The following is a 12,115-nucleotide window of genomic DNA, read 5'->3' as shown; positions in this document are numbered from 1 at the left end:
TAGCACCTGAGGGGCCGTAATCCATAGAGGGTTAATCTTCTGTGCACGGCACCAGACAGAGAACCTCTTCCACTTGTGTCCATAGCACTTGAGAGTTGAGGACGCCCTGGCCTTTGCAAGAATCTCCACCGGGATATCATACCCTCCAAACTCTAGTGCTGCAGGAGCCAGGCCTGCATGTTCAACGACTCCGGGTCATGATGAAGGATGGCGCCTCCCTCTCTGGAGAAAAGATCTACATCCATCGACAGTTTGACTCGTGGGGACGCTGACAAGTCCAGAAGGTCTGGGAACCAGATCTGTCTCGGCCACGCCGATGCGACAAGGATCATCCTGCACCGGGACCTCTTGAGTTGGTTGACTAGTTGGAGCAGCAACGGCAATGGAGGGAATGCATACAGGAACAGGCCGTCCCAGGGGAACGAGAAAGCATCGCCCATGCTCCTCGGCTGGGGAAACCTGCTGGCGAACCTCTGGCACTTGGAGTTCATCGCTGTCGCAAACAGGTCGATCTGGGGTTTGCCCCATCGCTGGAAGTGTAGATCCACTTGATCCTGGCGTAGTTCCCACTCGTGGCACGAGCGCAGCTCCCTGCTGAGTGAGTCAGCGATGGTGTTTTTTTATCCCTGCTAGATGAAAGGGCACCAGAAACATCCCCTGGGCAATGGCCCAATGCCACAGATCCTGGGCTTCCTTGGATAGGGCTGGGGATCTGGTTCCTCCCTGCTTCCGGATGTAGAACATCGTGGTGGTGTTGTCGGTGAAGATCCTCACCACCTTGTCCTTGAGGGACGGGAGGAACGACCTAAGGGCCCAGAACACTGCTCGGAGCTCCAGTATGTCGATGTGGAGTGGCCTCTCCTCCGGTAGCCAAAGGCCTCTTGCGTGAAGATCTCTGGTGTGCGCTCCCCACCCCTCCAGGGAGGCATCTGTCTTCACCGTCACCTGGTGTGCTATGGTCTGAAAGTCTGTGCCCGGCGCGAGATGCGCACGGGTGCCCCACCACCGGATTGCTTGGCGGAAAAGCTCGTTGAGTGAGATACTGTCCTCAAAGCTGCCTGCCGCTTGCATCCAACGGGCATCGAGGAACTCCTGTAGGGGACGCATCTGAATCCTTCACAGGCGCACCAGATAGATGCATGAGGACATCATTCCGAGAAGGAACTTGATGGAGCTCACCCTGGCCTCGTCCATGGCCAGTAGATGCTGCACCTTGCCCAGGATGGCCTTCGTCCTTTCCTCCGACGGCGAGGCCAATCGCGCTACTGTGTCGAGCTTGGTTCCCAGAAACAGTGCGTCCTGCGATGGGACCAGGAGGGATTTGGGGAAGTTGATGGAGAATCGCAGGTCCGTGAGCAGCCGGACGGTCTTCGCAGTGTGTTCGACGGCGAGTTCCCTTGTCCTTGCTCGGATGAGCCAATCGTCCAGGTAGGGGTAGACGTGGATCCCCTGCAGGTGCAGCCGCGCCACCACCGGTGCTAGGCACTTGGTGAATACCCTGGGCTCCGACTTCAATCCGAAAGGGAGGGCCTTGAACTGGTAGTGCTGTTCTTGGACTACGAACCTGAGAAATTTTTGGTGTCCTTTACGAATGGGGATGTGAAATTACGCATCCTCCAAATCCAACGACGATAGGAAGTCACCTTCCTCCAGCTGGCCCAGCACGTGCTGGAGGGTGACCATCTAGAACTTCTGTGCCTTGATGTATTTGTTTAGTCGAAGCAGGTCCAGGATGGGACGCCATCCTCCTGTCTTCTTTCTGACGAGGAAGTATCTTGAATATACACCCGAGCCCCGGAGGCTCCTTAGGACGAGCTTGATGGCTCCTTTCTTGAGAATTGCCCTTACCTCTAACAGCAGTTGAGGGACGTGGTTTTCCATCCTGGCCACGGGAGGAATGCAGGGGCACTTCTTTAGAAATTCGAGAGTGTGCCCGTGGGCCAGGGCATCGGGCACCCAACGGTCGGTGGAGATGGACTCCCATGCAAAGATGAACTTCGTCAGCCGGCCTCCAGCTGGGGTGCTCCGGTGGGGGCCCGACACAATGGCTGGTTCAATCTTGCTTGGCAGCAGCCTTGCCACCTTGGCCTCCCCAGCGATGACGGCGAGATCCACCTGACTTGCCTCATCCCTTGTAGGCTTCCTGCGATGAGGAGCGGGCCCCCTGATGGTAAGTCGAGGAGCCGTGGAGCGGGCCGCCTGATGGTAAGCCGAGGAGCCGCCGCTGAATCCTTTGGAGGCACCTTGCTTGCCTCCGGAGTTCCAAAAGGGTGGCTGTCATTGCTGCAGAACTCCCAAGACCCGAGCCGTCTCCTTGTCGGTCTTGATGGCCTGCAGTTACTCATCCACTGTCTTCCCAAACAGATTGTTCCCGTCGAAGGGCATGTCCAAAACCTTGGCTTGCACGTCTTGGTGGAAATCTGTCGCCTTGAGCCACCCCAGCCGTCGAAGGCAAACGCCATTGCCCAACTGGCGGAAACCGGTGTCGGCAATTTCAGTGGCTAGCCTTATGGCGTGGTCCGACGCCACTTCACCCTACTGTAGGATCGCCAGGGCCTCTGCCCTCTTGTCGTCTGGTAGGAAGTCCAACAGGCGGGCGATCTTGTACCACAACTCCCTGTCGTAGCGGGCCACAATAGCTAGGGCGTTGGCCGCTTTAATCCTCATCGCCGCCGACAAGTCCAGTTTCTTTCCCTCGCCCTCCGGTGTGGAAGTAGAAGTTGAGGCCGACGCCCCCACTGCTTTCTTCTTGGCTGCTGCCGAGACGACCGAATCCGGGGTCGGTTGTGCCCTAAGGCACAAGGGGGCAGCCTCGGGGACCTGGTACTGCTTCTCGTACCGGTCCCTCTTGGCAGGTGTCGTGGATGGGTTCTTCAGAAGAACAAGTCCCTCGTCCCAGATGTCATCCAGCAATGGGACCGCGAGGACCGTTTCCTTTTGGCCTCTTGCTGTTGGCAGAGGAATCCTTCCTTCTTTTGTTCTTCGGGGCAGAGCTGGAAAAGCTTCGATGCCCTGGCAATCATGGCGTGGAAGGAGCCAATTTCATCAGGCGGGGAGGCCCGAGGAGGTGGTGGTGGGAGGTCTGTCCCGTCGTCACCACTGTCGTCATCTGTCCCCATCGTGGCCGTATCTGTTCCCGTGTCATCCCCAGGGATAGGGGAAGGAGAAGGAGACAACGGCTGAGAACGCCATGAGGGCTGGAAGGGCGGGAGTGGATGAACTCTCCTCCTCTTGTTTGGAGGGCTTCCTCACCACCTCGCTCCCCCTCGGCTGTTTCCTTTGAGATCGACCGGGGCCTCTCCAGAAGCTTAGCCAGGTTCTCAGACTTTCTCTTCCCCGAGCCAGAGCGTTGGCTCTTGGTTGATGGAGCCGGTGAAGGTGCGCCGTGCCTGGCAGCTGAGGAGCCCAACCGTTTGGTGCTCCCGGTGCCCGCAGACTCGCGGTGCTTTGCCTTCTGTCGGGCCCCCGTCGCCGGAGCACCCTCACAGGACTTAGAAGACCGCTTCTTACTTGCTGGGCTCTTTCCTTCCAGCCAGCTGGCGAGACGGGTCCGACGATCCCTCATAGTCCGATCCATCATGTTCATGCAAACGCACAATCCTTCTCCACGTGCGTTTTGTCTCCGTGAAGGCAGTAGAGGCATCTCAAATACTCGTCCTCCTTGAACACATTCTGTAATCCGCATCCAGAGCAGTTCCTAAACAGCTTGGATCCGGGTGTCGAGCTTCCTTTTTCCTGGGCCATGTCCACGAGGTAGGCCTCAGAAACTTCTGGAATCCTCCGAGAAGCGTAACTCGACGAAAACTTCGCCCTTGAGAGGCGTAGAAAATTCCAAAACGGATCCCTGTTGATCCGAAGTAGAAACGGTGGAGCTTGAGGCTAAATTGACTGAAAAAAATGAGATAAATCTCTTGAAAAAAACCGCAAACGAGCTCGAGAGCTATAGCACGAGGACTCCCAACACTTGAACGTGCAGTAAAAATCTGAGGATGGCTGCCAGGGGCGGGGCTTAGGGAGAGGGCAGTCATTGGCTGGGGGCAGTATGACCCAGAGACCAGTGATTGGTTACTACTAAGAAAGACAGATCAGAAACGAAACTGAGGATTCCCAGCCTGATGACGGGGAATATTCGCCTGACGACGGGGAATATTCATGAGCATGTGGATCCATGCCAGACCCCATGCAGGAGAACTTGCAAATTAAAGGCTGAAAGCAATTGGTTTATTATATCTCTCAAATGATGCACTCATGTGACATGGATTATTCACTTCCTGTATGTTTAACATCTAGTTCTCAAGATGTAAATACAGTTTAGGCAGATTTCCTTTGTGAATTACCTACTGCTTGGGGTAATCCTGAAAGTCTGCCCAAACACAGTAATTGAGCCATAAAAACAGTAAGGCTGCGATTAATTACTGGGAATCTTACACTTCCTCGTCCCAGTACAGGTTCCCGGCCTCCCACTCCTACACTGTGGTCATCAACTTGGCTGGTTGTTATGTCTGTTATGTCAGGACGATGTATGGCGTACGGCCTCCTAATGGGAGGTAGAGGGGGGGTGGGAACAAATACATGGGATGGAAGTTTGAAATGGCTGGGTGAAGGCTAATGGCCTTCTTGATGTTAGAACAGAGACGAGGAAGATGGACATTGGTTAATGGGTGTGTAGTCAGAGGAATGCAGCCAGTGCTATTTCAGTCAATCCATCTGTGTTTAAAAAAGGCAACCAAAAAGCACATTTCTTTAATATTCCTATCCTCATTTTAAGGATAGATGGAAATCAATCATGCACAGTAATGAATCATACCGCTACTGCACACAGTGCATTACGTGGTAATGGCGGTGAGAAGATGGGCAACAGAGATGTCCACTTTCTCTACCTCTCACAGTGTGTCCAAGGGGAAAAAATGCTCTGGAGGCATTTTGCAATTTTTACCAGTTCTTGGCTGGGGCAACTATAGTTGGAGTAGCAAAGTGAATTTGCAACTTGTACTCTGGTGTTTACTTTCTCATGCACACCTAAAAGTGCAAAAGGAGCATTCATATGTACACTATCTAGAGTATCACTTATACATCTGAAAGCATTTTCCAGAATACTGATAGTGGCATTGACCTAAGTAATATGCTGAGTGCTAAAATGGTTGCTACTAGTAAAATGTGGCCTGATTATCATGCTTCTCCTGCTGAATTACAGGCCACCTGAAACCCCCGTAGTTAAGCATATGCAGTAAAATAGAGCACTATAGGTATGCATGGATACATTCACAACATGGTGGCTACTGTTGTGTTATGACAGAAAGGTATGGCGTGGTTTCCTTATTGGGCTGTGCATTAGGACGTTTTATACGTGTGTGGTGCATTCTATGGAGAGTGCGCTTTACAGGAACTCCCACATGTTAAGCTGACTGCAGCAATGGCATCAACATTGATTAACTACCGACAACTTTCTCAACGTTTTGAAAGGGTTTTGCTCATATTGTTTCTCTCGTAAAGGGGGCGTATCTTTCTTTGTTTACAGGCAACTGAATTGACCAAGTATACTCTTCTGAACGGGCACCATTCCGCTGCACATAATTATACAAACAGTACAAATTTAATAGAGATGACAAAACAAAACATTAATGGCCCCTGGTAGGCAGAGTAAACAGAAGGATTGGAAAGAGGTAAGCGATTATATGGAATTGGAAGGGAGTTCTAAAATGTAGGTTCTAAGAGAGAAACATAACAAACACGTGACTGGTCACAAGGGGGAAGTGGAAAAGATAACAGAAATTGTGACTGTGAGTGAAGGGACGGTAAAGGCTGACACCAATGAATGAGAGACGAACGATTGCGAGGGGAAAATCATGTGAAGATTTAAAAACAATGCATAGAAAATTAAAGTGAAGGAGGATTCAAATGATAAAAAAGTGGACAGAATGAAAGCCATGGCTGTAGAATTGGAAGTAGAGAGATGGCAAACAAGACATATGGAAGAATTATAAAGCGAGTGGAAGAGACAAGGTGATGAGCATATAACATGAGAAAAGGACAGGAGCAATAATCAAGAAAGAAAAATATCATGCTACAGACAAGAAGTTTGGTGGCTTCGAAGGTTAGAAGTGACAGGGCCTTAAGGGTGTTAAAGAAGTGGAAACAGCATGAACATGTGACATGTCAGAAATGAGAGCAATAGAGAAGGAAGATTCAAACATCATGCCCAGATTGCCGGCTGTATTAGAGAAAGGTAACTGAGAAGGGGGAAAGAAAATATATAAATGAAAGAATTTTAGTGAAGACAATTAAATGTCATCCAAGCTTGGATGGCTAAAAGCCAGACAGAGAGTGAAGGGTGAAGAATGAAGAGCTTCCAAAAAAAGATGAAAGAGAAATGAAAATGTGTGTGTTATCCACATAGAAACAATAAGAGGGATGGGTTGAAGAACTGATAGCCAACAAAGGAATAATGTGACTAAGAAAAGAAGAGCACCAAGCACTGATACTTGTGGAACACCATACTTTAAGGGGCATACAAAAGAAGAGGGCCTAACCCAGTATACAGAATACGAGTAGTCAGAAAGATGGGAAAGGAACTATTTGTGAACTGAACCATAACATACAGTGTAGACGAAAGAATAGAGTGGTCAACCATGTTGTAAGCTACTGATAAATCTAATAAGATTAGATGAGAAAAGTGCTTATCATAACATGGAGAGATAAGGTGAGCCCAGTCAGGGCTATTACAATATCATTGAAGATTGGGATTTGGCAGTGGCATAAAATGGAAGATCCTACCTCCCTAACCTTCATACCATCTGTAATCAACATGATAAGAAAACACCCTCATCACATTAGGATTTATATTGAAGACAGGACATGGACTGACAGGAAGATAATAATTTGTTGTGTGGTTGATAGTAATTGTGCAACATGGTCTGTCCTCCCACAACGCAGAGCAAATAGTCTGACAATAAATGTATTTTATCATGCAACAAACCGGCACTTTATTGTATAATATGAAACAGATTACTTCTCAGAGGCATTACAAAGGCTTGGAGATATTTAATTGGTACAGACTGACTGTTCCTCAATTCTTCAATATGTCTATGGCAAAAAAGCTTAATGTTTTACATTTTTAGTGTTCTCAATTCATATGTGCGCATCTCTGTTTATCCATCCACCTCTTTTTCTCCATCAATATCCATGCATTGGATACGTCGCTGCATCCATCCCTCTGTTTCTGTCCTTATTAATCAGTACTTCCTTGTCTCTACAGATATATTACAGGGCTTGGGGTTTCGGCCCTGAGGTTATGGAATAGTTGCTCAACTCATAGAAAGAGCCCTTTTTAGGCGCCTTATAACTCTGCCCCCCTTCCCTGCCTAGACAAATCCTCACCAAAGGTTGCAAAAAAAGTGTAAGGCCCCCTCAAAATGATTTTGTGAAATTTGGTGCGGTTTTGTCCCTGGGGCGCAACGGGGGAGTCCCAGAATTTGTGGAAATCCTCATAGACGCAATGGAAAAAATGTTTTTGCTCACGCCTACAGCCCACATCTCTGAACAAATGTTTACCAAATTTGTGCTAGGAGCGGTGGCTTGGTCCCGAAATCGTTCTTTTGTACATTTGGTGTAAATCTGTCCTGTAGTTTTAAAAATTAATTGTCAAATAGTAGGTGAAAAAAGAATAGTGATATCTGGGTAAGGTTTGCAGACTTATTTCCTGATTTGGGAGCTGTTGGCACCTCCGGAACAATCAGGGTCCGGCATGACGTCCTGATTGGTCAATAAGGTGCATCAAAACTATTAAAAACACAACATTGCAGTTGTCAAGCAAATCAAACAATCTATGAGATGAGGGTGGGATGAGATATGGCCATAAAAAGCCCCAAAAGTGTTTTTTTCCTCTACAAAGTCCGCAAATATTTCAGATGTTCAGGGACATCCAAGCATATTTCTGCATTACAGGGATGGTGAAAAGCAGTTTTTGGATGACTTTGGCGCCACTCAATGAAACTGCATGAAATCTTGCAATGTCAGTTTAGACCTGACCCTGAATGGTTCTCCAAGGTATGGTGCTGTTTGACGAAGAAGGGGCAAATTTAGAGGGGGTCTCAAAATATTTGAAAGGCTTATATATTTGGTGCCATTTGACACATCTCGACAGACGTTTGCAAAAAGATTCTAGTCCCAGATATGACTGTTTGTGAAGAGTTTGGTGGGATTTTGTCAAGAGGGTGCAAGATTAGAGGAGTCTCAACATTTTATGATGGTTTATAACTTGTTTCTGTTTGGCTAATGTGCACAAAGGTTTTCAGAAAGATTTTAAGCCCAACCTTGAATGTTTGTGCAAAGTCTGAATGGATTTTGTCAAGTGGGGGCTAAGTTATATAACTATTTTTTGTATGTGCATTTCAACACTTTCCAAAAAATAAAACACAAACGGATGTGCAGCAAACTCGTGCAAGAAGCATTGCCAAGGACCTGAAAGCATGGTTTTGCAAATGTGTCCGTGTTTCATTTTTTGAATAGTGTTATAATGTAGGTACAAAAATATTGATATATCTTTGGGGACTGAGGTATAGTATGTGACCATGGGCAGTGACCAGCTTAGATTGGAGCATGCGGCCCGGCCGAAGTGCTAGGTTTGAATGGGAAAACAATTCTGCTTGCGGCTACGCCTGAAGTGCTGGTCTGGATTACAACAAACCTGTGTGAGGAGCATCAGCAAAGACAAGAAAGCATGCTTTTGCAAATCAGTCTTGTGTTTTATTTTTTCTAAGTGTCAAAATAAAAGTACAAAAAATTGTGATATAACTTTGGTGCGTGGACTGTGGGCCTGGCCCTTGGCAAGGACAAATGTCTGATCTGATTTACTTATGGGGCCTGCGGTATGGCCTAAGCCCTAGATTTAAATTGGAAAAAAGATTTTGCTTGCAGTTACAGCCCGAAGTTCTGGACGGGATTGCAAAAAATCTGTGCAAGGAGCATCAGCAAGGACCTGAAATCATGCTTTTGCAAATCAGTCCTGCATTTTACTTTCTTGAAAGTGTCAAAAAGTAAGTATAAGAAATAGTGATATAACTTTGCAGTCTTGGCGGTGGGCCTGTCCCTCATCAAGGACAAATGTCTACTTGATTTGCGTATTGAGGAATGCAGCATGGCCGAAGCCAATGCCCCATGGATTGTGGAGACCGGCCATGGCTGCAAGCCATGAGCACTGGCCATTGCTCAGATTAAGAGGGTATTTTGGAAACTGAACTAGGATACAGGGTAGGTGCAGTGCATAATGGGGTGGTTTGGTGGGGCCCATTCCCTAGGCAATTCACCCATGACTTGCATCCTCAACATGTGCTGCTGATAAGTACACAAATCAGTATGCGTTGAGAAAAATATGTTTCTTAAAGTAAGTTTACAATTCTTTCATATATTGTAATTGTAATTCTTTATTTGTACAGCTCTTATACACAACTCAAGTGCTTCAAAGCACTTCAAGGATTAAAGGGACCAAGGGAATATATTAGTCATTCTAGACCTTGAGGTTTCCAAATTGTCTATTAAAAAAGTAACTAGCGTACTAAGCCTGACAGCATTTCTCCTAGTGCAAGTGCATGAAGTGTATCAGGCGCAACCAGATTATGGAGGGGAGACAAAGGGGGGGGCGCAATACAGTACTTACTAGGCCTAGTGAATTCAGGTCATGCAAGTTTACAGGCAGAGGTGTAATGGAGGGGGCAGGGGAAACAAGTGTGCCCAGTCCAGCAGGTCCCTGGGTTAAGTGCAGAGAGGTTACCCCTGTCATGGAATGTTAAAAGAGGAATTATTAATAACTTATATACAATGATGTACCATCATGAAAGAGTTTCACTCATAAAAACCTATGATTTTGACAGAACAAACTTTGTTAAAGGAACATTATAGTTAAGTTGCACTAATAAAAACCTATGGAATTCAGTGAACACACTTTGTTAAAGGGACGGTATGGTTGCAAGTAAATGGTTTCATATGAGATTTCATCAGTGATGTCATCAATGACATTTATGATGTCATCTTTGATGTCCTGGGTGCTAGTCTTATCACCTCACGGTAGTGGCGTGAGTTATGGTTGCTTAGCTTACGATAACTGGAGAATTTCTGGGGGGTTTTGGGGTTTTAATTGTAACAATAACGTCCCTTTAACAAAGTATTTTCACTGAATTTCATAGGTTTTCATTAGTGCAACTTAACATAACGTCCCTTTAATAAAGTTTTTTACTGAATATATTTAAGGTTAGTCAGACTCCAATAACAGATTTGATGGAAATGTCAGAAGTGATTAGGGACCCAGACTGCAAAGTTGTGTAAAGATACGTTAAAAAATAAGAACGTTATTAAGAAGACAACAACATTTGTTTTCCAAAGTTGCGGCCTACTTCCTATTCATTTTCCTATAGGCAAACAAGGTCAATTTTGCCAAAGCGCACAGCACAAAGCACTGAATGGATTTGGACCAGGTCCGAAACAACTTGGGCATTCATTTGTGATCCATGCGGAAAAGATTAGCACAAAGTTGGCGATTTCTGACCCATGAGTTTTGCATGTGTAAATGTGAGAAAACTGAAAGAAAGCAGCACTGGAAATTTTTTTAAAAAAATGGATTGATCGATATATGCTCAAAAATACATGCCCGATCCACTCAGCGAAGAAAATTCCTGAGAGAACTTCCCTTTAAGAAAAAAACAGGTGAGCACTGGGGTTCAGAGATATGCGAACAGTGAGACCAACAGGGAATGCATTTAATCATGAGAAAAAGATCATTATTGAGGTCGAACGTTTGTGCTCTATTTCAAGGACATAATCCTAAACTCTGCAGTGCTGTGTTGCTTCTCTGGCTGCATGAAGTTAAAATATATGGCAGTATTGTGGTTGCACGTGGAGATGGGATACCATCACCTTCTCCATGAGCTTTGATCATCTAGGAAGGTTCACTCTAGGCTGTAGGGTTTTGTATGTAACACAGTCTTTCACATTTTAATATTTTAGATTTGGTAATGTGATACCAGCCGATTTGACACACACTGTCAATAAGTGTCATATTCAATCTGGGAGAACACATACTGATTTGAGTATTTTGAGATTTAGAGAAATATCAAAGTGTTTTACTATCATCAATCTGACAAACTATGGAGTGTACTCAGTGACTCGGTCCCTGGGAAGGCTTACCATGCAGGTATTATCTAATGAGGGCACTCTGTGGCCGTGTTAGTATAGAAAAGAAGAGTGAGGTAGGCAGAGCATGGCAGAGGAGACTTTGATAAAGAGAGGAGAATGACGGACTGTGTGTCTGACTAGAGTGAGTGTGTGGTGGCTAACACACCAAAGATTAAACCCAGATTCACTAGGTCAGGGGATCAGCAGCAAAGCAATGCAAATGAAAAAGAGAGTATCTTCTTCTGGAATTGAGTGGGACAATGGCGCATGGGGGAAACACATTTTCAGGAGTGGAACAGAATGAAATGATTTAAATACCTCTTAAGTGGCAAAGAGAGAGCTGAGTGGGGGGGCATCGTGGCTTGGTGGATATGCAAGTCAAAGGAGGTAGTTCACATGTTCCTATATATCTTTCTTACCTACTGGTGCAGAGAAGCTGAAATTGTTAAACTTGACATTCATGCCCCTGTCTTGTTTCACCCACAAATTTAAGACACACAAGTTGCTGTGTAAATTAGGGCACTGTTGCTTGGGTGCTAATGTATTTCCGTATACTATGCACGTGAAAACAGTATGTAGCTGACCATGAAGTTGCATCCATTTTGTACAGCAATATGATATGATCAGTTTGTAATCCCTGATAAATCCTGTACTGTTTGCTTACTCTAGAGTATGTTGTCATGTGTGTGAAGTCTATGAGTGTACTGTGAGTGATAGTTGGAGGGAGGCTGGCTGTGGACAGGACATGCTTCCACCTACTGGTGTGTAACTGCAGTACAAATCATAAAGTGCATTTTCCTTTTCTACATGTGCCCCCGGTGCATGCTCTCTAGATCGTTGCACAATACTACGTTGATTGCGTGTAACTCAAATGCAACCTAAATAGACAAAGACAAGCTTCCTGAACAAATCCATTTGGAAAAAGCATCATATTTCCGGGTAGCAAACG

General features: G+C 46.1%; 1 protein-coding gene across 2 annotated transcripts in view; it reads right to left on the bottom strand.

The window, feature by feature from the left end:
• CADM2 (cell adhesion molecule 2) overlaps positions 1–12,115 on the bottom strand; it is a 2,048,893-nt gene that overhangs the window by 15,462 nt on the left and 2,021,316 nt on the right. The gene's annotated exons all lie outside the window — the stretch shown is intronic.

Source organism: Ambystoma mexicanum, chromosome 7p (assembly GCF_040938575.1).
Source record: "Ambystoma mexicanum isolate Mex_15411 chromosome 7p, UKY_AmexF1_1, whole genome shotgun sequence".
Classification (NCBI taxonomy): Eukaryota; Metazoa; Chordata; class Amphibia; order Caudata; family Ambystomatidae; genus Ambystoma; species Ambystoma mexicanum.
This window is presented reverse-complemented; position numbering and strand designations above follow the sequence as displayed.